Here is a 25,932-nt window from a genome sequence, read left to right on the forward strand (position 1 = left end):
AGGCACCTAGGCAAGACCCAACAAAAATAACACTACAGACATTCTGAAAATAAATTGGTCATTGGAACAGAGGCTCATGTAGGTAGACTGCAAGCAACATGATAAACTTAAATAGGAAAACAGCCTGCCAAAATATAATATACAAATTTATCTGTAGTTTCCTAAACAGTATCAAAATATTTAAGATATCATAAAATATAATCAATTGTGCCAAGAACCAATAAATGAATTGTCAATTGGGTAATAATGAAGAATTAATATAAATCAGATATTAGACTTAACTGATAAGGTTTTATAATGATCATCAAAAAAGTGCTCGAATAAGTGCCGGTGAGGTGGCGCTAGAGGTAAGGTGTCTGTCTTGCAAGCGCTAGCCAAGGAAGGACCATGGTTCGATCCCCTTGTGTTCCATATGGTCCCCTGAAGCCAGGGGCAATTTCTGAGCATTTAGCCAGGAGTAACCCCTGAGCATCAAATGGGTGTGGCCCGAAAAACCAAAAATAAAAAAAGTGCTCGAATAACCTATAATATTTTTCTGAAGCAAATAAAACAGTAAATAAATTGACATTAAATATTACTGAGACAAAAAATTAAACTGAATAATAATCAAATAAAATGACTTTTTGGATCTTCTCAAGATTAAAGTTACTTCAAAAAATAAATTTTCAATAAATTTGAGTATAAAATAATGCAGCAAAAAGCCACACACCCAAAATCACAAGAAAAATATGAGAGAGAGCAAATCCTATTTGACAGAAATAGTATATATATAAATTTACATATATACTCACTATGCATATGAATAGACACATAATTTTATGACATGTGTTTTACTTATAGTTATTTGTAATAATAAAATACATATTTATATTTGACCTGTTGTACTTCCTTGATCTAGTCATACACAATGACTTTCTCTTTCTGAAATAGGAATATTCTTTTTCTGCATTTTTAGAATTGTATCACATGGCTCGGTTAATATTTTGTCCTAGTCTATTTTTATATCTATCAAGTACAAAAATGTCATACTCAATTTGGGGATGCTGTTAGACCAGCCCACGAACATCACTCAAATGCTTATGATATCTTGATTGTATGGAATTACTACAAATAGTGCTGAAGTAAATAAATTGCCTTGCTAGTCATGCATGAAATAATTTGAAGCTAAGCTGTACTGTCCATTTTTCCATATCTGTAATCTTTATCTAGATTTCTATGTCCTCATTTGTCACTCTTTTTTATTTTCCCATTAAATTTATTCATTACACATACAGAAAGGACAGTTATGGAGCACATAACATAGAAAAAGGTAATATTTCTTATTCAGATGCACCAAGCTAAGACAGATATAAGAAATTATTTTTATGGGACAGATTTATAATGTAATAATTTATTTTTCTAAAAATATATTACCATGTAGAATAAACTTTTTATATGTGGACAGAATCATAGAATTTTAATTTCTAGGAAAATAAGATTAATGGTTTACCCAAGTCTTAATAAATTCAGTAAATGTGGAACCTATCAAATTCTGTGCTATGGTACAAATTATGAGATACCTGGCAGAGTGATGTAAACAGAGAATGGTTATCTCAGCTCATTCTGACTATTGCTTGGAAAGCCAACTGTAGAGACACAGGAAAATAGAACTGAATCAGGACCAACTGCATGGAAAGAACCAGAATGAAAGAATAAGTATGAAACATCAGACTGTATATAAAAGTCAAGGGAGTGCACATTTGGTAAGACAAATCTTGATTAAAATAAATGGACTAGATTAAAACAATTTTTTTGTACCCACCCCTGCTCGCTACCCCCGTTGGATTAAATTTTTTTTATAAGAGATTCCTTCTCAAGGAATTTACTCCATATCTGGGATATGTCTGGGCAGAGAAAATGGTGGAACTTCAATATTTATGCATATTTTTATATTTTTATTTAATTTGCTGTGGTAATGTTAGGTTTTGGGGGGTGTTTTTTTGTGGGGGGGCACTTCTGGATATGCACTCAGAAATCGCATACATATGGGGACACCAGAGAATAGAACTGTGGTCAATCCTAGGTCAACCTCGTGCAAGGCAAACACCCTACCACTACGCCACTGCTCCACTCCAGCCCCAATACTGTTAGTTTTTAATTGTTTATATTTGTATTCTTTACACTCACAGTAGTGTTACACCATAACTACCCATAAAAAGGACAATAAACTTCCATCATAATCTATGACTCATCCCTTTCACTCCTGATCTTTAGTAGTATCAGTCTTTTATCAGAGCAAAAACGTTTATTTTCATTGACTATTGTCTAGCTCCTTGCTTAACTTATCTATATAATTCCAAGATCATCTAATATTTGTTACTACTTCTGGCTTATTTATCTTAGCATGACCCTCTTCAACTTGTAAATTTTAAAAGAATCAAGATTTCATCATTTCTAGAGCTAAGTAGCACACTTCTTAATCACTTCATCTGCTGTTGGACACTGGGGTTGTTTGTTCTTGAAATCTTGGCTATTGTACATAGTACTGCAATGAATATAGGTTTGAATAAACATTCTATAATAAAAATTCTGTATTCTTGTAGTAGATTTTTAGGATTAGAATTGTTCAGGGAAAGAGATAAACAGTCATTTCTCCAAAGAAGACACATGACATCATGTTCATCGCTGTTATCAGTAAAATGCAAATGCAAATCAAATGTGACATTTAGATATTATCTCACATCAATAAACCAGCTTTAAAATATGCAAACACAAAGCCAGAGAGAAGTCAAAGAAAGAGGTTGTTATTCAAAAAGTAATATCATAATAAAATTGAGCTCCAATTCCTTTTTAAAAATTGTTTAGAAATTCAAATTCCAAAAGTTTAAAAACCTGGCCAAAGCTTTCAAGGAGAGATAAAGTGGAAAAAAGATGTAGTCACATACACTTTCAAAAAAGTTGGAACATTTTTTTTTCCAAGGAAAATCACTAAACATAGAGCTATAGACAGTAATTTTATAAAGGCTGAAGAGAACATTATGGAGAATCTGTTTCAAGTTAATTCTGTCACAGAAAATGCACTGTAGATGAACAAATTTGAGCCATTTGTTCTTTCCACAGAAAGAGTCTTTCTAAAACAAAAAAAAAAGATTAAAATTGACCTAGAAATATTTAATAAAATTTAACAAATAAAATTACCTCAGATATTATTCTATTAGGGGATTAATTTCTTATTGAACCACTTTCTCACATAATTCCATATTTGGTTTTCGGTTTATTCTTTTTTTATATTTTTTGTACTTTTGTTGTTACTCCTTTACTTTTTTTTTGTCTTGTCTTGTTTTGTTTTGTGACATTTTTCTTCTTTTTTCCCTTTCTTCTTCCCAATGGATATTTACACCACCTAGACGAACTCCTCCCATATCTTTTCTTATATCTCCAATAGAGCCACATTATTTTGGTACATCACCTTGTTCAGCCTCATAATTGGAGGGAGAAAAATGGATAGTACCAAGACCAGACACTCATATGTTTATTTGGTGGAAATAAAAAATGATCAGACTTGAATACCAAATCCAAATTCAATGACAACAGAATCGATACCCAATCTACAACAAGCTGTACAACGGGGGAACAGTTGCACTAGCATTATGGGGGATAAAGGTGGGAGAAGTGGGATGCATACTGGGAACAGAAGTGGAGGGAGGACAACACTGGTGGTGGGAATGACCCTCATTCATTATCACTATGTGCCTTAAATATTATTGTGAAAGATTTGTAATTCACTTTGACCACAATAAAAATTAAAAAAATCTACATGATTTACACAATCCTGTAAAAGTTTTGACCAAAGGCCACTGCCATCATGGTCTCTGTCTAGCCTGTGGTAGCCACTTTTCTATCCTTGGGTGCTATTGTTGGAGGACTCTTTCTGCTTAGATTTATCAACAGAATGAATCTAGAAATGTTAGCTAAACTTCAGTCTCAGGTCTGGAGAGGGGCAAGATAGAGGTACAGAAAGAAGGTGATACATAGAACAGCTACAGCTGATGATAAAAAATATTCAGATTTTTTTTAAAATGTTGGCTGTGGATAATATAGCTGATATTGAAGAGGTAAACATGGTTAAAGATGATAGAATTTATTTCAATAATCCTAAAGTCCCTTTCTACTAGCACCTTTGCAATTACTGGTCAGACAGAAGTCAAATTCCTTCTGGGATATAAGTCAGCTTGGTTGCTGATAGTTTAACAAGTCTTAGGAAATTATCCAAACAATATCTAAACAAGTCCCCAAAATGAGAAGACACCGATGAAGTTGATAGTCCAACTCTTGTAGAAAATTTTGATGAGTCATTGAAGAAGAAAACTAAAATCTTTTCTGGTTTTTGGAAGCTGGCATGGACTAGATTTAACAAATCAGTTATGTGGTTAAAAAGTTTTATAGAGACAGAGAACAACAACCATTACTAGTTCAGTAATATAAATATTTTGTATTTTAATAAAGTTATTTTCAGCATTTTAAGAAATTTGATTTTTGCATTTTGCATTTACTCCCAGATCTATTCTTTTAATCAAAATATAAACTACTAGTGCAGTTTGATTGTGTTTACATTCTATGTGGTTTGGGGGAGTATTTTTGGTGTATGCATGTATATGTATGTGTGTGGGTAAGTATGTAAACAGTGGAAAATTTGAAAAACAATTCAATTTATTTTTTCTTTCTCTCCAGACCACATGAAACAAATCTGTACATTAAAAAAAAAACTATGTCAAAAATGTTATAAGATGGTACTTAGAGAATATTAATATAAATTAGCATTAAGTCACTAGATAGCAATAAATGCAGTAAAATTGGTTTTAGTAAATCAAACTTAGTAAAAAAAAAGATAATATTTATATATCAATCACTGTCATAGCAAATAAAATTGACAGAAAAGGTAAAATTAGCTAATTATTAAAATGTCAACAATAAAGAAAAATACTAGACAATATGGCTTTTTGTGAGAATAATACCTTTATTTAAATGTAATAATGATTAACCATTTTTAGCAGACAAAGGCAGAATGAGGCTAATATGACTAAATTAGTGGGACTTTTATATATTTTTTTATTTTACTAAAAATGGCTAGAGATTCAGTATTAAAATAGAAGTATCTTAAAATAAATTAAATGCAAATACTTATAAGAATGCGTGCTTTTTTCCTCTCCAATTATATGCAGAAGAAACTTGAAAAAATAGATCCACTCATCTGTAAAGTGGGACTAATGAAAGAAACAACATTATTGATCTATGATGAGGAGTAAATGAAAAATGCATGAAGCAAAAAATCACTTAGGAAATGCTTAGCAAGTAGGAAGCATTTCATAAATAGTAATTGCCTTACTTTTATAGTTATGAACATTATTTTTTTTTTTTTTTGGTTTTTGGGCCACACCCGGTAACGCTCAGGGGTTACTCCTGGCTATGCGCTCAGAAGTCGCTCCTGGCTTGGGGGACCATATGGGACGCCGGGGGATCGAACCGCGGTCCGTCTCCTAGGCTAGCGCAGGTAAGGCAGGCACCTTACCTCCAGCGCCACCGCCCGGCCCCGAACATTATTTTTCTATGAAGGTAAAACATCATATCCTTTAATGAGAAAGCATGCAAGAGTGAAGGTTTTACAGAAATGGTCTTTGAATAACTATAGCTTTAGGATTTGGTTTTTCATAAATTTCTCCTGGCTAGGGGACAATATGGGAGCCGGGGGATCGAACTAAGGTCCATCCTAGGTTAGCATGCTCAAGACAGAGACACCTTACTGCTTGAGCCACTGCTTTGGCCCCAGTTTTCCTTGTTTTAAAATATACAGGAAGAGATCACAGCAGGTACCTAGAACAACTAGCTAAGAGCAAATAAAAAAAATCTTCTCTACACACTACATAAAAAATAAGATGAATTTCACAAATGTATAATGATCTTAATTTAAATATTCAGAAAGTTTAATCTACAGTCACAGGTTTTATCTCACTGGAGTATGAAGTAATGCTTTGTTTATGTTGAGGAGAGAAAAAATATTAAAGGAAGCATATAGCAAGATGGATTTCACGTGTTATGAAATCTCTTATCACTGTTTATCCTTCGGTGTGTTCTTTAAACATCATGTAACACCCACTCATATGTTTATGAAGGCAGAATTTTATTCTATCTTTGGTTAATTGAAGTTGGAATAGGTCTCACTGAGGATTCAGCTTTTAGGAACCTTTGTCCCAATTTAGATATTTCAGAGTATTAGATGACCAATTAAGAAAAATGAAAAAGAATAAGAAATAAATAAGTAACAGTATAAGCCTAACCTGAGTGGGGCACTACATTGGCTCTTCTGCAGACTTTGTCAGATGTTTTATTGAAGTGCTAACTGCATTTTAATTAATAGAATCTTTTATTGTACATATATCTGAGGCTAGTTAAGAAAAGAGCATATTTTGAAAGTCTACAGAGTAAATAAATAAGCAAAGTAAACATTGCCTCAGACAACTCCCGCCACATGTATAAGTAATAGATATCAATTATTGAATTAATATTTTTGTATATTTCTTATTATTAAGCTGTTGTTAGCGGTCTGATCTCAATAGGGTGGGTCTGAGCTCTTAAGACTGATTTAATTAAGATAAATAATTAGCTTAATCCATTTGGATTTTACCTTCGTACATGGTGTTAACTGGGGATTTATGTTTGCTTTTTTGCAAGTGGCTAACCAGTTCTGCCAGCACCATTTGTTGAAGAGGTTTTCCCTGCTCCACTTAGGATTTCTTGCTCCTTTGTCAAAAATTAGGTGCTTGTATGTCTGGGGAACATTCTCTGAGAACTCAAGCCTATTCCACTGATCTGAGGGTCTGTCTTTATTCCATACCATGCTGTTTTGATAACTATTGCTTTGTAGTACAGTTTAAAGTTGGGGAAAGTAATGCCTCCCATTTTCCTTTTCCCTAGGAGTGCTTTAGCTATTCGAGGGTGTTTATTGTTCCAGATGAACTTCATAATTGTTTGATCCACTTCTTTAAAGAATGCCGTGGGTGTCTTTAGACGGATTGCATTAAATCTGTACAATGCTTTGGGGAGTATTGCCATTTTAATGATGCTAATCCTGCCAATCCATGAGCAAGATATGAGTTTCCATTTCCATGTGTCTTCTATTATTTCTTGGAGCAGGGCTTTGTAGTGGTGAATGCAGTTAGAGAAATAACTACACTGACAACTATGGTGACAATGTTAATGAGTAAGAGAAGTAGAATGTCTGTCTGGAGTACAGATGACAGGAGGGGAGGGAGATTGGGTATATTGGTGATGGGAATGTTGCATATGGGATGTGGGGATTCAAACTGCTGTCCTTCTGCATGAAAGGCAAATGCCTTACCTCCATGCTACCTCTCCAGCAACAATAAAAGCATTTTAGGAGCTAAATTAACCTATAATTAATATATTAATAAGTTTCAAAAACTTAAAAGTAATATTTTTGGGTTCTCCCAGTAGTAAACTCCAAGACAAGAATTTGAATAGAAACATTTTTAAGTGCACCTAATTCACTGCCAGCACTTCAATATGAAACTGAGATAAATGGCATAGTCAATACAGGTTGCGAGATTACCCACTCGCCAGAATGGGCAAATAAGGTAAAATTTTAGAGTAACATTAGAGCAAGTCTTTGGGACTTTTTCTAAGTAAAAATACACTGATACTTTTAACCCATTCTCTGATTAAAAGAATTATATATCAGAGACAAATGATAAATGCATGTCATTGAAGTCCACATTTCTTTTTTTAAATAATATTTTATTTAAACACCTTGGTTCCAAAAATGATTGTGGTTGGGTTTTAGTCATATAAGAGGACACCCCCCCAATCACCAGTGCAACAATCCCACCAACAATGTCCCAAATATCCCTCCTCCCCACTCCACCCCCACCTGTATTCTAGACAGGCTTTCTGTTTCCCTCATATAGTCTCATTGTTAGGATAGTTGGCAATGTAGTTATTTCTCTAACTAAACTCATCACTCTTTGTGGTGAGGTTCATGAAGTGGGCTGTAGCTTCTAGCCCTCCTCTCTTTTGTCTCTAAAAATTATTGCAAGAATTTCTTAATGACATGAATCCTCTGGAATTTAGAGTTTATCTTGAATGTAAGCTGAGCATATTTCCAAACCAGGATTTCTAATGAATACCTCTAAAACTTCAGAGATCATTAAGCATTAAAAAACTATATGGCCAATGGGAATCACTAGACAAGGAAGTAGACTTTGCTGAGCGCTAAAAGGACCATAGGGTCATGAACAGAATAAAAATAGTTGTATGCTCTGATAACTGTTAATACTTTACATTGTACCAGGTAAGTCTCAAGGCAAGGAATTGGTCCTCACTATTCATACACTATACTAAATCTAGACAGAGTAGCATTTGTGAAGGGGTGGTCCTTTGTATAGCATAAGGAAAGAGGCATTATTGAGGTTACTGACAAGACTTTACAGAATTTAGCTTCTGTAAGAAAAGATGGAATTCTAAAAACAGTTTCTGATAGACAAGAAACATCTAGAAGCATATCTTTTTAAAGAAAGTAACAATTAAGTCTCCTCAAAAGTAATTTTTAAATCCATATTTCTAAAATAATTTAAATTTTAATAAAAAATATGGTAAGCTCTAAATGCCTAACCCAAAGTCAATGACAATAGAATCAAGAGACCCAAACTACAATACGCTATACACAAAAGGGTTCTGTTACACTAGCAGTCGAGGGGGCTAAAGAAGAAGGTATAGGATGCATTCTGGGAACTATGGTGGAGGGGGGTCAACACTGGTAGTGGGAATGACACTACTTCACTATGCACCTTAAATACAACTGTGAAAGACTTGTAATTCTCATTGTTCTCAGTAAAAATTATTAAAAAAATAATTTATATTTTAATAAGAAAAATGTGGTCCCCAATTTTTTTTATAAAAAAAATTCTTAATTTGCCTGGAAACTAGGCTACATTTTATTTTTATAAAAATGAATCTGTGAGCTTAACCAGACTGAAGTGGTATAATGTTCTAAGTTCTAATTAATTTCAAAAGTCTCAGACTCTATTCTATTCAAAGTGATCTATCAGATACACTATCACCAAGCTACCTGGAATACACATAATAAGAATATTCTTGGAAATCAAGTTCCAGGTTCATGGTTCTAATTTATTCAAATGATTATTTGATTATGCTCACATAATCACTTGAACAACACACTTTGGAGTTGCCATACTATTTTACAGAAATTCTATCTTGACTCTATAGCCTAATTTTTGCTTCTTTGAAATCCTGTCTTTGTTAGTTCCAGAAAAATCACGGTAGATATAAAACTCTAATTCAGAAAAAAAAAAAACTATGATAATAGTATTGCTCTTTTTGTTCTGCCATGCATTGTATACTCCCCCTAAAAATTTAAAAAGAACATTTTAACATGTTAATTTTATTAAGATAAATGTTTTGTTTTGTATCTGGAACTCTGAGGAGTTCAAAACAAATAATTAAATCAATTTAAGTGAGTTATTGTCTTGAGTCAGTCAAATGCTTCAGAGTATAGTTTTGATTTAAAAGCATTTTAAAAAGTAAGACATCAAGGCTTCAGATACCAGAATTTTTAATTGAATGTGAGCCAAATGGAAACTAATAAGGAGGAGCGAGAATTTCCCAGATTCTTTCTTACTCCATCTCCACAAGATGATCAAGGCTGAACTTGGTAAAAAATTTTTCAAAAATGAATGGGCATTTTAGGATAAGGAGCTCAAATCACAAGGGAGATGGAAAGGTTCTAAGAGAATGCATATAGAAAACCATGCAGAAAAGGGCTGAAATGATGAGAGGTTGAATCATAATTGAGGATCTCATGTCCTAAATATCTCTAGGTTTGAACCTAAAACCAAAGAGAAAAAGTTCTGTAAATTGTACTTGATAAACTTCAATGTTGTCACTGTGCATTCTGTCATTAAGTATACTAGCAATTTTATGGGTCATACTATCTTGTTTAAAAATATGTCACAATCCACAGAACTTTTTTTCACATTTCCATTTCAGTTTTGATTGCTGTTAATAAATAGGAAACAATTTATTAAGAGTAACTATCTGAATAAAGTCATGCTTAATGTGATTCTGTTTAAGTGGCCACTAAGATTGATTATACTCTGAGCCAAAACGAACATATCAGGTTCCTAGATAATTATAAAACTGTCACATTTCCACAAAGCCATGATTAGCTTATTTCAATATATAACAAGTGATTATATTCTAGGAGCAATTCAACTAATTACATTGCATTAAAATTAGAAATAAATTAATTTTAAAAGTAAGTATATACTCAAGTTTTCTATGCAACCGACTTGGGCATCAATATTTAATGCATATGCAACCTTTTAAGGGGTGTGTTTGGCAAACATTCAATTGGGAAAGATCAACAAATTATGTGATAATTATTTTTGTGAATTGGCTTCATGAATTAAAGAAAATTAAACTAGGGAATTTTTAATTACATATAGAGGCTTATATGCTTTTAAAACTTCATTCACTTCTCTGAAATATTAACATGTATTATCTAGATTCCATTGTGTTGAATTTTTTTCTTTATTCAAATAAAGTATTATGTAATACCAAGTAACTTTAATAACAAAATGTGCATTAAAATACATTACTATATATGTGTTGGTGTTGCTAAGGGATTACTTTTGGCTCTACACTTAGGGAGGGATCACTTCTGGAGAATTTAGGGGACCATATGGGTTACCAGAACTGGGTTGGTCTCATGCAAAGCAAGTGCCATGCATAATGTACCATATTACCAACCCCTTTCTTGACTGTTATTTTAACTAGTAGTTTAAACTCCCAAATATAAATTTATTTTTATTATAAATTTAAAGGTTTTCAGAGTCTTTCATATATTTTAAAATTAATACTAGTTTTAAGTACTTATAGGTCTTAAGATATATATTACATTGCAATGGACCAATTTACCATTTCTGTACATTTGTTTTTTATTTTTAAATTTTATTGAGATTATTGTGAACTACAAGTCTTTCACAGTTGTTATAGTAATAAAATTACAATAATTTTAAGTTTTTCAAATTAAAGTGTATTGAAATGATGGTGGTGACAAGTGAGTTTTTTTATGCTTTATTGAAATGTGGCAAGACATTTCATTCCATCTGAAGTAATCATCAAGTAATTTGTATAAAAATCATGATGAAAAAAATTTTTCTATAAAAATGTTTTGGTATTATCATTTACCATTTTTTACTTAGGTTAGCATAGCTGTAGAAAAGATTGAGCTGAGTTAAAAACACAACCTGAAACTTGAGATCTCAAAATCACTTATACTAGGTTTTGTTTATCTATTTAACTCCCCTGTTCTATCTCAAGTATAAGGAGCATTTTTGTCTAAATATATGTCCTTAAACCATATGTAACATCAGTTCCTTTTAAGTTTGACTTACTCAGAAAAAGCTGAAAAGAAGCGTAACAATGTGTCTTCATCACATTCTGCATTTTCAAAGAATTTCCCTCATCTTCTTGCGAGATAAGAAAAGAAAAGAGGTACTAGTTAGTCCACATACACCGTATAGTTGTCATGTATATAGTACCATGGTGCTAAATGATCAAAAGTCAGGAATAATGCCCTATTCCTTTAATTTATAAATAACTATTTGTCCCTTAACTTGCTTTTCATGTCATAAACTAATAGGATATTATTTAATGATCAATACTGGACTTCCAGCTAAGAAGAGGATTTATTTCTGGTTATTTACAACTCAAAATATATAGTTAATACAAATTAAAAAAGGAGAACAGTTAAAGTAGAATGTAATATATGAGTAACAAAGAAAAGCCAAAGAGAAGAAAATCAATGTTAAGTGGGACCTAATATAGGTCAGGAAGTTAAAGATGATGTATATAGCACGATATACATTATATTTATTTTATAACTTAAAGATAGAAAAATTGTACAAATGATGACGATAAATATGTGAAATTTTAAAAGAAACCAGAAATGCTATTTCTAATTATATACATTTTTAAAATTTAGTTTGTTACATAAGTTAAAATGCAAATCACAGACAACTGCATTTTGTATGTGAGTAAACAGAATGTTATGAATCTCGAAGAGGTGCTTAATCAACAAATATTGCTTTTTTCTTTTTCTTTCTTTCTTTTTTCCTTTTATTTTTTTGTTTTTGTTTTTGGGCCACACCTGGTGAAGCTCAGTGGTTAGTCCTGGCTATGTGCTCAGAAATCGCTCTTGGCTTGGGGTACCATATGGGACGCAGGGGGGTCCAACCATGGTCCATCCTAGGTCAGCGCATGCAAGGCAAATGCCCTATCGCTTGCGTCACCATTCCGACCCCTCTTTTTTTCTTTTTCTATCTGTTGGCCTCACGGGGAGTTTTCTCAAATTTTAGGGTATTTGGTTACAATATAGTAAAATTGTAGTTTCATGACATGCTAATGGTAGAGGTATACATAAGAGATTGCAAGCAAAAATCAATCATATGGAAACTGTTGTAAACCACAGAACCTTATTGCCTCAATAAAATTAGCTCTAAAGAAAAGAAACTAGGCCTTGAAATGATCAAGGTTGAAATGACTAGTGAAGGGGCCGGGAAGGTGGCGCTAGAGATAAGGTATCTGACTTGTAAGCGCTAGCCAAGGAACGGACCGCGGTTCGATCCCCGGGCGTCCCATATGGTTCCCCCAAGCCAGGGGCAATTTCTGAGCTCTTAGCCAGGAGTATCCCCTGAGCGTCAAACGGGTGTGGCCCAAAAACCAAAAAAAAAAAAAAAAAAGAAATGACTAGTGAAAAGGCCTTTAATATCAACCTTTAGTTATGAAACAATGAAACATACAACTCCCTCTGTTCTGTTTTCCTAAACATATAACCTCAGAAAAAATCACGGAAAATCAACTGAAAAAGAAATCTAGGAACTTCCTGAGAAATGACGAGCAATTAGTCTTTAAAATTGTGAAAGTAGAGCCGGAGAGATAGCACAGCAGAAGGCTTGATATCTGAGCCTTGCAAGTGGTTGACCCAGGATTGATGGTGATTCCAATCCCGGCATCCCAAATGGTCCCCCAAGCCTGCCAGGAGCGATTTCTGAGTACAGAGCCAGGAGTAACCCCTGAGCACTGCTGGATGTGGCCCACCCAAGAAATTTTAAAAAATTGTAAAAGTAAGGGCTGGAGTGATTTCACCTGTCCCAGCATCCCATAATGTCTTCCTGATCATCTTCAGGTATAGACTAAAAATAAACAAAAATTCTCAAAATCATAAAGGACAAGTAAAAATTAAGGTACTGCTCTTATTATCTATTTGAAGCACATAAAGAAATCATGACAGATAAAAGCCTACAGCAAGGTTTGTAAAGGGTTTAAGGAATGTGCATTTATATCTATTGTTGACCCGAGTTTGATCCTTGGCACCACATATGGTGATCCCTGAGCACAGAGCCAGGAAGAAGCCCCAAGTAGCTAAGTACCAGGTTAGCCATGATCCAAACTGCTCTCCTCCCCCATAGAGACAATGTATTGTAATATAGTTATGTTCCTAATTTTGGTAACTTAAGGTTGAGTATCTTCTCTGGAAAATATAAAAGCAATCTGGTTTTTTTTGTCCAGACTTTTATAAAGCAAAAATTATTCCCAAAATAAAAAATTGGTTATAAATCTGAGAGACCATAAATATATTTCTTAGATAAGGGTGATTATATTCAGATATTTTGCCTTTAGAACTATATGTCTACTTTGAGCTCAGACTGAGAATTTCTGTTTGAAAAATGTATATTACAACTGTGGCAAAGATGTTGGACATCTGTGCAGGGTTACAACAAATTACAATTGCACAATACAGATCTTAATGATGTCTAAATTCCCCCCTAGGGTGGACAAACAATAGTACAAAAGGTAGAATGCTTGCAGCGCAATTGATCGCCTTTATTTGGATCCCGAGGCATGACATAAACTCCTGCGAACCCGCCAGGAAATGATCACTGAAAGCAAAACCAGTAATAATCCCTGAGTAGTACTGGCTGTGGCCCCCAAACAGACATAAATGCAAATAAATAAATTCACTCAGAGCATTTGCAAAAATTTTAGAAGCTATGTAGAAAACAAAGAGAACTGGGAAAGAAAGGCAGAATACATATAAATTGGGAATCTTGTTATAAAGAAAACTGGTTATATCTCAAGATAGTAGCAACATAAATAGACTAAACATAAACATAAATCTCCACGAAACAGAGCTTTCCCTCACTCAGGATGCAAAAATCAACTAAACCTCTAGTAAAAATTTCTGAAGCATATCAACTGAAGAATATTAATGAACAGGAAACCAAAAGCCTGATTAAATATGCAAAAACCAATTAAACTCATCTCAATCCATAATGGTAGTTTGAGGTTCTGCCTCACATCCTAATTATGTGACAGAAAAGAGAGAAACCATTCATGGGAAACAGATCATTTAGGTCCTTTGTGGTCCTTTTATACACTTGTTTAGAATGTGATAAAATATAACAAAACTTTCTGCACATCTGAGGAGACTGAGGAGACAATTTATTTGAATAAAAGAAAGATATAAAGAACAAATATTAGAATATTAGAAGTAATTTACAAATAGTATAGATATTTGAGCTAGTTATTTAAATATGGTTAGCATATAAAATTGAATGAAAAGAATTTTAATAGTTTGGAGTTAAACTAATTAAATTATTAAAAGTACTTTAACATAATTGGGATGTGTGATATAAACTAGAAGGAAAAGACACAAAACCATGAAAAGAAAACATTTTAAGGGAAAAAACACATAAAAATAATGTATTATTTAATATCTGAAATTATATAGCTTCTGAAATTTATTGAATGGATTATCTACTGCCATAATGGAAGTCAGGTTTAGTAAATTTGAAGAGAAATTGGGAGATCAAATTAAACTGAAATACAAGAAGGGGGAGAATACACTCTAATATAATATAACTTAATGATGCTGCTTGTGGAATATAACCAATCTAATAGATGTTGCAGGAAAAGAGGAGAGACACGTATTATTTATATTTGAAGAGATAAACTTACAAAACTAATAAGTTCCATAAATTTAAAGTATTGTTTTATTTATTTATTGCATACTTGTAGAAAATAAATTAAGTATCTTGGTTCTTGGGAGTCTATTAGGACAATACAGCATTTAGTAATGTTTAACCTAAAGATAGAAGGTTAGAATGAAGGGGTTACTTTATAATCAGCATTTGATTAATCATTAAAACAGGCCCCTAGTAACAATTTAAATCAAACAGAATAAATGTTTCTAAAATAAGATGTTTAGCTAAAAATGAAAGAGAAAAATATAGGTGAGACAGCTACATTACTTTTATCAAGATGAATTTCTACTGAATATAAAGGGAGTAAATAGATATCCATATGCTTGAGAATGACTTTGGAAGAATAATGATGAATTTTGAAGATAATGATAAAAATATCAGTTTCTGCAATCTACAAGGTTGCTGGTACTGAAAAATATAAAACATAAATATTGGGTTTCAAATATAAAAATAAGCTGGGTAGACTGCATGCAAATCAAGCATCCTACTATCTCTCCCAACTTAGATGAACGTTTATTTTTACTAGAACATCACATCAAGTCATAGATATTTAAAAATCATTTATGATAAGCATAAATTAAAAATTTTTGAAAGTAATTAAAACTAGTTTGCATGATAACACTATTTCTTATGAATTGATGTCTCTAGTCTTGCACTTTAGCAGTACCTTTGACAAATTATCCTAAAATCATTGCAGGCCAACAGGTTCTTGGATATAGAGTCTAGATATAAGTTATGAGTAGTAAAGTTACAAGTTCACTTCCATAACTCCTTAGTCTCAAACTAGTTTTGTTCATAATATTGTTATATAAAATTGCCATTCTGGCACTATTAAGTCTCCTACTACTTAACAGAAGATATTTTTTCTATTTATTATATCTTGTTTTATTTATTTTAGTAGTGAGTTAGAATTTTCTTTAAATAGGTCTTTTTATTACTTGTCATACTCTGATTCTCAGTTAATTGCTTATTTTTTATTTGGTGCAGTGCAATTGTGAATGAGATTAAAAAATATTTCTCTGGGGCTGGAGAGATAGCAGAGCAGCGTTTGCCTTGCAAGCAGCCTATCCAGGACCTAAGGTGATTGGTTCGAATCCCGACGTCCCATATGGTCCCCGTGCCTGCCAGGAGCTATTTCTGAACAGATAGCTAGGAGTAACCTCTGAGCACCGCAGGGTGTGGCCCCCCCAAAAAACCAAACCAAAACAAAAAATATTTCCCTGATTGCATATAGAAATGTCATGAATTCCTCTGTTGATATTTTAGCCTGGTACAATACTGCATAAATCTATTGTTTCTAAGAGTTTTTGAGTAGAGTCTAGGATTTTCTAAATATAGTATTTATAAATAATAATATGTATAATATATTATATATAATAATATATAAATAAAGTTATGGCTTTATCAATTCTTTATCAATCTGAATGCCCTTAATATCTCTTTCTTGCCTAATTTCTATGGCAAGAACTTACATTACTACATTGAATGTTAGTGGTGAGAGTTTGCTGCAGACGTGTTGCATTGCTAAGCAGAACCTTCGTGGGCCCGGGAACCTTTCACAGGGAGAGAAGTGGGAGCACGATTGGACGAATATAAAATATAAAAATGAAATAAATGAGACCACACAAAATGTATTGTATCGGGACCCTCGTCCAAGGGACAAGAGACAAATTTACTTTTCAGCAGATGACTTTTTATAAGCACAGACTCCGGTATGCAAGGTGTCCTCAAAGAGCAGAGAGTACAATGGGGAAACAGGCCTTAAATTACAGATTAAAAGATTGTTCTTCAGGTGAGAAAGAACTCTGCTGGAGGGCAGTAAAACCAGAGCTAGAGATGCTTTTGGTTTAGCAAAAAGAAGGTTTTTCAAGAAACCAGGAGGAGAGAGACAGAGATATTTATATTTATGTAGTAGCCGGAAAATAGATTTTAGGGGGGATGGAAATAATTGTTTACCATCAAGGAGGTAGACTCAGAAAAACAAGCTGTTGGAGCCAGGTTATCCGAACTAACCAGCAGGGAACTTTTGGTGGGTTTTTGGTACTGACATTTCTTTGTCTGTAGGAAAGCTGAGGCTGGATTTCTATAGTGGCCAAATAGAGAGAAAAATGTAATGTTACAGCCATGTTGGAATTACCGCCAATGATCCACGCAAAGGGTGATTGATTTAGCTAAGCGGGCCTTTTGACAAATAATTCTTTGGGAGGAAGGAACTGCCCCAGGAAGGTAAAAGGCCATGTCTGGTGCGTGCCTCCCCTAAGTGGGGGGTAACAAGAGTGGGCAATCTTGTCTTGTGTGGTGGAGACAGAGAGGAAAAGTAGAACGGCTGTTGAGTGTATTAGTTGTGGGAGACTGAGTCACTGAGGACTGGAGTTTCTGTAGATATAATTAGCTTTTGGGTTTATGTTGTTAAAGGGAGAATATGTAGAATGTGTTGCCTACTCATGTAGAAGATGGTGGCACCACTGGCCAAAATATAGTGATGCAAGTTGTTTGGAGGGGTCAAGGGAGGGTAGAGAATTATTTTATTTTTTAACTAAATATTAAATTTACTTAATAATTAATAACTAAATTTCTTTTAGAGAAATTATCAGTTCTCTCACTATCTTTCTCTAAATAAAGTTGCAAGAAATGCCTTATAATCATCATAGTGTTGCTGAGGCTATTATTACCCTAAATAGCTTATGTTGTGTTATTTAAACTAATATATATATATATATATATATACATTTATATATATATTACAGATTTGGCAATTTGCAAGTTTAAAATCAAGATGCTTGCAGATACAGTGTCTCATGAGATCCAGCTTTCTTGTTCATAGATGGTCTTCTTTATTCTCTCTTCTCATGTGGTGGAAGTGGTCAGAAAGTTTTCTAGATTCGTTTTTGAAAATCCACCAGGTATGTGATTGGCAATTTCATTCTCATCACCTAAATATCTAAGCATCATTTTAATAGATAATTTAGTAAATCCTTCTTTTAATAATCATTAAATTAGTAAGTAATCTTATATATCATGTATTAATAAACACCTAAATATCATTTAATAATCCAATCTAATACACCATTTTAATGGTTTAGATTTGGCAAATAAGTTTTGGGGAAAGATATCAAACTACAATAGCCATCACTTTGTAGAAATTGTGATATCTGATAGATAAATATATGGATGAATATATAAATATAGATGGATTTCATATTATTTATTTAACTCCATTTCAGTACTACTTTTCTTGAGGCATTAATTAGTTAGAATAAAAATTTCTGAGTACAGATAGTTTATTTTATTCTATCAACAGAGTCTTAAGCTTTACCTCACAGCAAGTCTCTCTTTGATACTGATTTTAATTCTTTTTTTATAAATATTGCAGTTTCTGTGGCATTTTTATTTACTTATATTTTTTATTTATCCAGTGCTAATCTTTTATTTAAAGTAACAGGCAATTACCTCCTGAGTATTTTTCTATACAATAGGTTATGTTAACTGTTTGATATAAAATTCAAAAGCTAATTTAACCCAATTCCTAACATATTAGCAAATATCTAGTGACTTCATGTTATGCTATAAGAATGCAAAGCTGAGTACCTTTGTCCTGAATCCTTAGGTGACAAAAAAAAACTAATAAAATATAATGTCAATTTTATTTTATTAAAACAAGAATATCAAGGTTAACTTGAGAAAATCAGCTTAAACTTTCTGAAACTGATGAATTTTTGGCAGCTAGCAAGACATGTTTTGTCGTTGCTGTTGTGTATTGCCTATCTGAAAAAATAGGTTAAATTAAGTAAGGTACAAAGATACTTCATTTATTTTCAATTAATAATAAACTTTTTTGTTGTTGTTTTTGATAGTCAGAACTTACTGTATTTAGGTTCTGTTTTTAGGGTTCAACTCTCAGGGGGTTCAGGAAACCACATGTGGTACTAGGGATTAAAATTGGGCCTGTGCTTTACACACAGGCAACATGAATTCAATATGCAATATCCCATATGGTTTTCAGAGCCTGCCAGGAATAATTTCTGAGTGACTCCCCCAGGAAAGGCCCAAAACCAAAAACAAACAAACAAAAAAACAAACAATAAAAAACGTGGCTAGTGGTGTACAAAACATGTAAAGTACCTGCATTATCATTCTAGCACCAAATCAAGATATTTTATACTTATTATTTGAGATATATAGTGAATTTCATTTTTCCTAATTTAGTAGGCGAACATCACTGTCTTCAATCACTATTATTTTCTTTGTGAAACAATATATTAAATAATATCATTTTTTATTGAAATGAAACCATTTAATTTAGAAAAATATGTGGTTTTTAAATTTCTGCTTTCTACAGACAGAAAAGAAATCTAAATGCTCTCATGTGTCTTTAAACAGTTCTTTTAGTTCTGTTTCATATTGTATGTATATGTTTATACATATTAGCATATGCTATTTATTATTAGAAATAATTTTGTGTCTTCATATTTTTACCAATTTTAGATGGATACATTTTTATGTGGTCTTAAAATATTTTAGCAGATACATTTAATAGATTTACCCCAGCAGTACTCTAGAATGCATTAACCCACAGAAGTACTTGTCCTCAATAATCCGGCCCAGAAGTGCTCATTGGCATCATGATGACAGTCAGCAAGGGCAAAGGAGAAACACTTAGTGCTAGTGATCAAGCTTGCTGCTTCCACTGCCACATAACCACTTGCTTTACTTCTTTGTCTTTATTTAATTTTTGTTTGTTTGTTTTGGGGCCAAATTTGGTGGTGCTCAGGGAGTAATTTTACCTTGATACTCATGGTTTGTTCTTTGTGCCAATCCTCCCTTTGGAAACTTCCTGAGAACATCAAGGGGATCAAAGCCATGACTCCTCCCACTTGCAAAGCATGTGCTCCAGCCTTGTTAACTAACTTGTTGACTTGACTTTAAGACATTTTCAGTATGATGGAGGTATTTTGCATCAGATTTATAGCTGTAAAGATATTTTAATTCTTATTTAGCTCCTAATTATTTTGATGCTTCTCTACTTTATTTTGTTTTGTTTTATTTTGCTTTTTATTTCCTTTTCTTTTGGCCACACCTGGCAGTGCTCAGGAGGATATTCCTGTCTCTCTACTCAGAAATTATTCTTGGCAAGCTCAAGGGACCATATGGGATGCTGATATAACCCAGGTTAGAACCTGGGTCAGCCACATGCAAGGCAAATGCCCTAACAGCTGTGCTATCATTCAGGCCCCATATTTGATCTACTTTTGCATATGAATTTAGTATTTAATTGTAATTGTTTCTAATCTAATTTTATTTTATATTTACCATTGATTTATAATTCTAAACAAATGTATATTTTTCATTTCTTCCTTATTCTTCTTAGTTGGTCATAAAACCCTATCATAAAACTATTCATAACTGTTTTGTTTATTAATAGATTTTAAATAATTGTAAATTAAATATTGGGGATATTCTTGCTCATTCCAATAACTCCTTAAATGAGCTTAAATGACTTAAATGCTAAGTACACTATGCTCCACATTTCTCTTGATTCTTAGGGTGAAAGCCTTCAGTTTCTTCTTCGTAGATTGATAGTATTTACCAATGCATAAGCTACAACTTTTAAAAAATTGACTCACAGCAAGAAAAATTTTAATGTTTAGAAAGAGATTATATAGCAGCACCTTTCAACTATTCCATCATCTGGCACTAATGCTCTCCCTTCACTCTTGTTAGTCTAAGGATCAGAAAAAATTATTTTTCTTCTCTATGCATAAAAGTTTTACCTGCCTTTTTAGAAAGTGTATTGATTTCCTGGGGTCATAATTTCCACTTTAAATTCCATAAGAGGATTTTTTTTTCTGTGTAATGTAAGTAGAAAATAGACACACTGAGATAGTTGGGTTAGAGAAGATCACCATGGTTTTTAGCATAAACACAGTTTGATTGACCCTCTTTTATATTGCTTTGTTTCTCAGTGAGCCCAATTTGTACTTGCAATAAATGATAGCTTTTGGTTAAGGTCAGCATATGTCGTAGTTGTATGGTCATTCAGATATAAGCTTTTGATCTCTCCCCAGGTGAAAAAAAATTGTACTCAGAGTTCATAGACTTTAATCATTCTCACCAACATGAAGCTCTATGGGTATGGTTTCTCCTGGCTTTGAAAGCCAAAAATCTGGTGGTTATTACTTCAGAGATTTATTTAGAAACTTGCTATTTGTTTAAAGCCTTGCTTATCTGCAAAATCTATGGGATACACAGCCAGAAATTTAAGAACTTGGGTTTTCCTGGTGAATGTGTGTTAACCCTGGGCAGACTTTTTAAGGTTATCCTGAATTATAGAGCAATTTTGGCTAATAATTCTTTGATTACTTTTAAGGATAGATTCCCAGCTTGGAGAGAATGTTTTCTGAAAACTGATTTTTTCCCTTTAAATGTAGAATTACAGTATTTTTCAATAGAGTTGGATTTTAACCAAATTTCCTCCTAGAGAGTAAGTGTTTTTGATAAAGGAACAAGTCGTTTTGAATTTTTACTTTTTGTAACAACAGTTTTAAAAATGGGATTGTGACTATATGTTCTTAGAATCGCCTTCCTTTAGGAAACCCTGCTGGTTAATGACCCAGCGACAAGGTCTTTCAACATACACATTTCTAATTAAGTAGACTTTACTAGAAGGCTTTTATAATCTAATGACTATATTGAAGAAATTTTAAACTTTCTTAACTTACTTTTATTCTTTTCTTTTTTTTTTTTTTTTCATTTTTGGGCCTTACCCAGTGATGCTCAGAAGTTCTAACTCCTGGCTATGCACTCAGAAAATTATCCTGGATTGGGGGGTCATATAGAAGGCCGGGGATTGAACTATGGTCCATCCTAGGTCAGCTGCCTGCAAGGCAAATGCCCTACCACTGTGCCACTGCTCTGACCCCTCTAAACTTACTTTTTAAACATATGAATTAGAAAATCATGTTTCTGAATTTCTAAACTGAAATCAAATCTTATTTTGGTAGATATATAGAGATTTCCAAATGCTAACCATAGTTTGAAGCTACTTCCCAGAAAATAAACTCAAAAATTGGCCAACAACAACAACAAAAAAAAAACAACAAAAACAGTTAAAGTAGAGTTTGGTGTCTGAACTCTCTCTCCTTCTCTCACCTTCTTTTAACCTAATACATGATTGAAGCTATTTGTGAAGATCTTCATTATCTCTTTTTTGGATTGCCTTATTCCCTGAATCTCAGACTACATAATGTAATTCTGTTTAATTCTGTAATTCTAAGCCTTCTAAGTCTTCTTCCTCTGAAATTATGATGACCTATAGTCTTAAAGTTTCATTGAAGTTTGGTTAAACTACAGATCTAAAGTTTGAACTAAACTAAAATGTAGGGGCCAAATTAAAAAAATTAAAGAAATTATGATTCTCATATAAACTGAAGAATTCAACATCATAATACAACTTTGTTGATATGCTCTTTCTGATGTCCAGAGATTAATACATATGCATTTAGGTAATAGTTAAGTAAAACAATGAGTAAAATATGTCCAGAAGAAAATCCTGAAAATATTGCCAATACAAACCCCTAAAATTTCAATTAGATTTAAATGTCTTCACACACTTTTCTTGCCTATTGATAAGAAATAACTTCAGGGGCAGGAGTGATAGCACAGCGGTAAGGCGTTTGCCTTGCCTGCAGCCAACACAAGACAGACCCCGGTTTGAATCCTGGCTCCACATGCTCCCCCAAGCCTTCCAGGAGTGACTTCTGAGTGTAGAGCCAGGATAACCAGAGTGCTGCTGGGTGTGCCCCAAAGACATACAAACAAAAAGAATTAACTTCAAGTTTATGCACAAACTCTTCTTGGAACTATTCATAATTATTTTATTCATCTTCAAATTTCCTTTCAAACGCCATATTTCCAACCAAAGAAAGCTAGTCTGGAACAAGGATCACCACAGGAAATAATCTAAACAAAATTGAGAGTGAAATACATGTAGCTGAGTAGCAAACTGTCTTGTCAAGTCCAGATAGAGAGTTCCTGCCTCTACAGTTTTTATTGAGTACAGAATCCACCCTCAGACAGGGGAATAAAGACAAAAGGCATAGGCCCTCCCAGTTTTTCAAGTACATTTTATATAGGAAAAACTCTGCTTTGGGGAAAATTAAGTTGTAAAAAAACAGATACAAAGAAACCAGGGATGATCTTTGTTTTGGGTGGAATCAAATTATAAGTTTTAAACCAACAGAAATAAACTTCTATTACTTTTTTGTTTGTTTTTTTGTTTTGTTTTTGTTTTTTATTTTTTGAGGGGTCACATCCAGCCACACTCAGAGGTTACTCCTGGCTCTATGCTCAGAAATCTCTCCTAGCAGGCTCAGAGGGCCATACCCATACGAGATGCCAGGATTCGAACCACCGACCTTCTGCATTCAAGGCAAATGCCTTACCTCCAGGCTATCGCTCTGGCCCCAATAACCTTCTGTTTCAATAATGGCATTAGAATTTTCTTATAGGGATCTTAACTATGTTTGTTCTTGAGATAACCCTATAGGTTAAGATTCCTATAAAAAAATCCCTATAAGTAAATATATATGTATATATACATACATATATATGTATTTGATTTCTAATAGCTGCTCTTATGTTAAATATTGAACTTATAATTATTGATAAATATTGTTGAGTATAATATAACAATAATCATTTTTTATACCAGGGAGGCAAGTAGAAAATAAAATTTAAGAAGTGGAGCTGGGGAGAAACAGAAAGGTTTCTCCAGGATCTAGCTTGCAGTTCAACTGGTGGTCACAATCTCTTGTTAAACTCTACTAAAATTCACTGGAAGAATTGATAAGTGAGTAGGAAGTAATTGCATAGCCTTAGGCATCTTGCAGTTTTAAAGCTTATTTTATCATTACTTTGTTCTTAACACCACTTTAGAGACTGCTGAGAAGTAAAAACATGAACTTTTCCTCAAACCTACTGGTTTTTTCCTTCAAATATATCTTTTCACTATTTATTTTCATGTTTAAAGAAGCAAAACTAAAAGTTTGGAGAATTATAATGGATGCAACTAGTTATTTCTCTCTCTTGATATTGTAAAACACTTCAGATTATTTTTTTCTTATTCTGAAAATGAAAGACAAATTTCTTTAAATCCTCCACTATAATAAATAGTTCAATCTCTTCTAAATTTCCAGTGTCTTATTGATTGGTTTGTGTTCTCTTAACCTGTTTTCAGATTCTCAACATGATTGGTTTAGAAATGCATACATTTTTCTAGGGATTATAATCCAGTTTTATCAAGCATTTAGGTCAACATGATTAAGTGTAAAAGTTTATTGACAACATGGTATTTAATCTCCTTGATCCTTTAATATAAGAAGCACTACAAAACAATACAAAGAAGCATCTACAAAACAATATATATGTGTATATATATATATATATATATATTACTTGGATAATATATGAGTAAAGAGAAATGCTATAGACACAAGAACTCTTATGTATGGGTCAGAAGATGAAAATGTGTGAAATGCTATACGAAGCATTTATCTTTGTCTCTCAGGTGTAAATCACTTTTTTGTAATACAGACTTATAGCCACAAAGCATGAATGCATATTGGTTTTCTACTAGTCTTCAAGTATATTTCATGAAGGACCAAACATTTGAACAAAAATAAATTTATTAGTCATCTCATAGAATAATAATCTTTAAATATATATTTATTTAAATATATTTATATAAATTAATATTTATATTTGACAAATATGTATTTTATACACATTCATATTTAATAAATAATTAATATAGATTAATATGAATATTAAGTATAAATATATTTATTCGTTTTGGGGGGCCATATCCAGTGACACTCTGGGGTTATTCCTGGCTATGTGCTCAGAAATTGCTCCTGGCTTCGGGGACCATATGGGACACTCGGGGATCGAACCTAGGCTAGTGCATGTAAGTCAGGAGCCTTACTGCTGTGCCACCGCTCTGGCACCAGTATTCTTTAAATATTATAAAACTACTTTTCCTGATATGTAAATAATGTCTAATGATTTTTGAGTAATAATTGAGTAAAGTCAAAGAGCTATTTGAGATGATAGGTGCCTACCACTTTATTTTGTATAGATTTATATAATTTTCTTTACAAATAGATCTATTTTGTGTTAGTTATTCAAATAATGGCTCAGAAGATTTTCATATTATTCACAATGAATAAAACAAAGCAATTCATTAATATAACCTATGAAGCAGCATAAACTCATGGGCAAAACATTTTCTAGTATGTAATAAAATTAAAAGGAGAGTTATCTTGTAATACCTGGTGTCCTACACTTTGTATATTAGCTCTCATTGACCTTATTTATATTACTTATCTTGGAAAAGATTATTAAATTTAAGTCTAACTGTTATCATTTGAGTGTAATATATCAGAGTGACATATCAATATAAAGTATATAAAAAGATTGAAATATATGTGAGAATAGTGAGCATCAAAACAGAACTTGATAGGTGTAATTGCATTTGAAATCTGTTTTAGACCATATTTTTATCTAGGATTCCCTATTTTTTTAATAAATTTATTTTAAAAAATGCATCACATAGTTGACATAACTGATCATATTTCTTTCAAGATGGCCTAAAGCAAAGTTACTAAGAAATAGAAAATAAAAAGAAAAACTAAAAAAATGGAAGAGAAAGGTAAGAAGAAAAAGTTCAGTAGCAAGAATATTTGTGAAAATTATTATATCACCAATGAACTCATAAAAACAATCACAGAAGGTTTAGTGACCTTTTTTTTTTTTT

General features: G+C 32.7%; 1 pseudogene; it reads left to right on the forward strand.

The window, feature by feature from the left end:
* The first annotated feature begins 3,931 nt into the window (after nt 1–3,931).
* On the forward strand, nt 3,932–4,451 carry LOC126020156 (transcription factor BTF3 homolog 4-like; annotated as a pseudogene).
* Nucleotides 4,452–25,932: the final 21,481 nt, after the last annotated feature.

This window comes from Suncus etruscus, chromosome 10 (genome assembly GCF_024139225.1).
Source record: "Suncus etruscus isolate mSunEtr1 chromosome 10, mSunEtr1.pri.cur, whole genome shotgun sequence".
Taxonomy (NCBI): Eukaryota; Metazoa; Chordata; class Mammalia; order Eulipotyphla; family Soricidae; genus Suncus; species Suncus etruscus.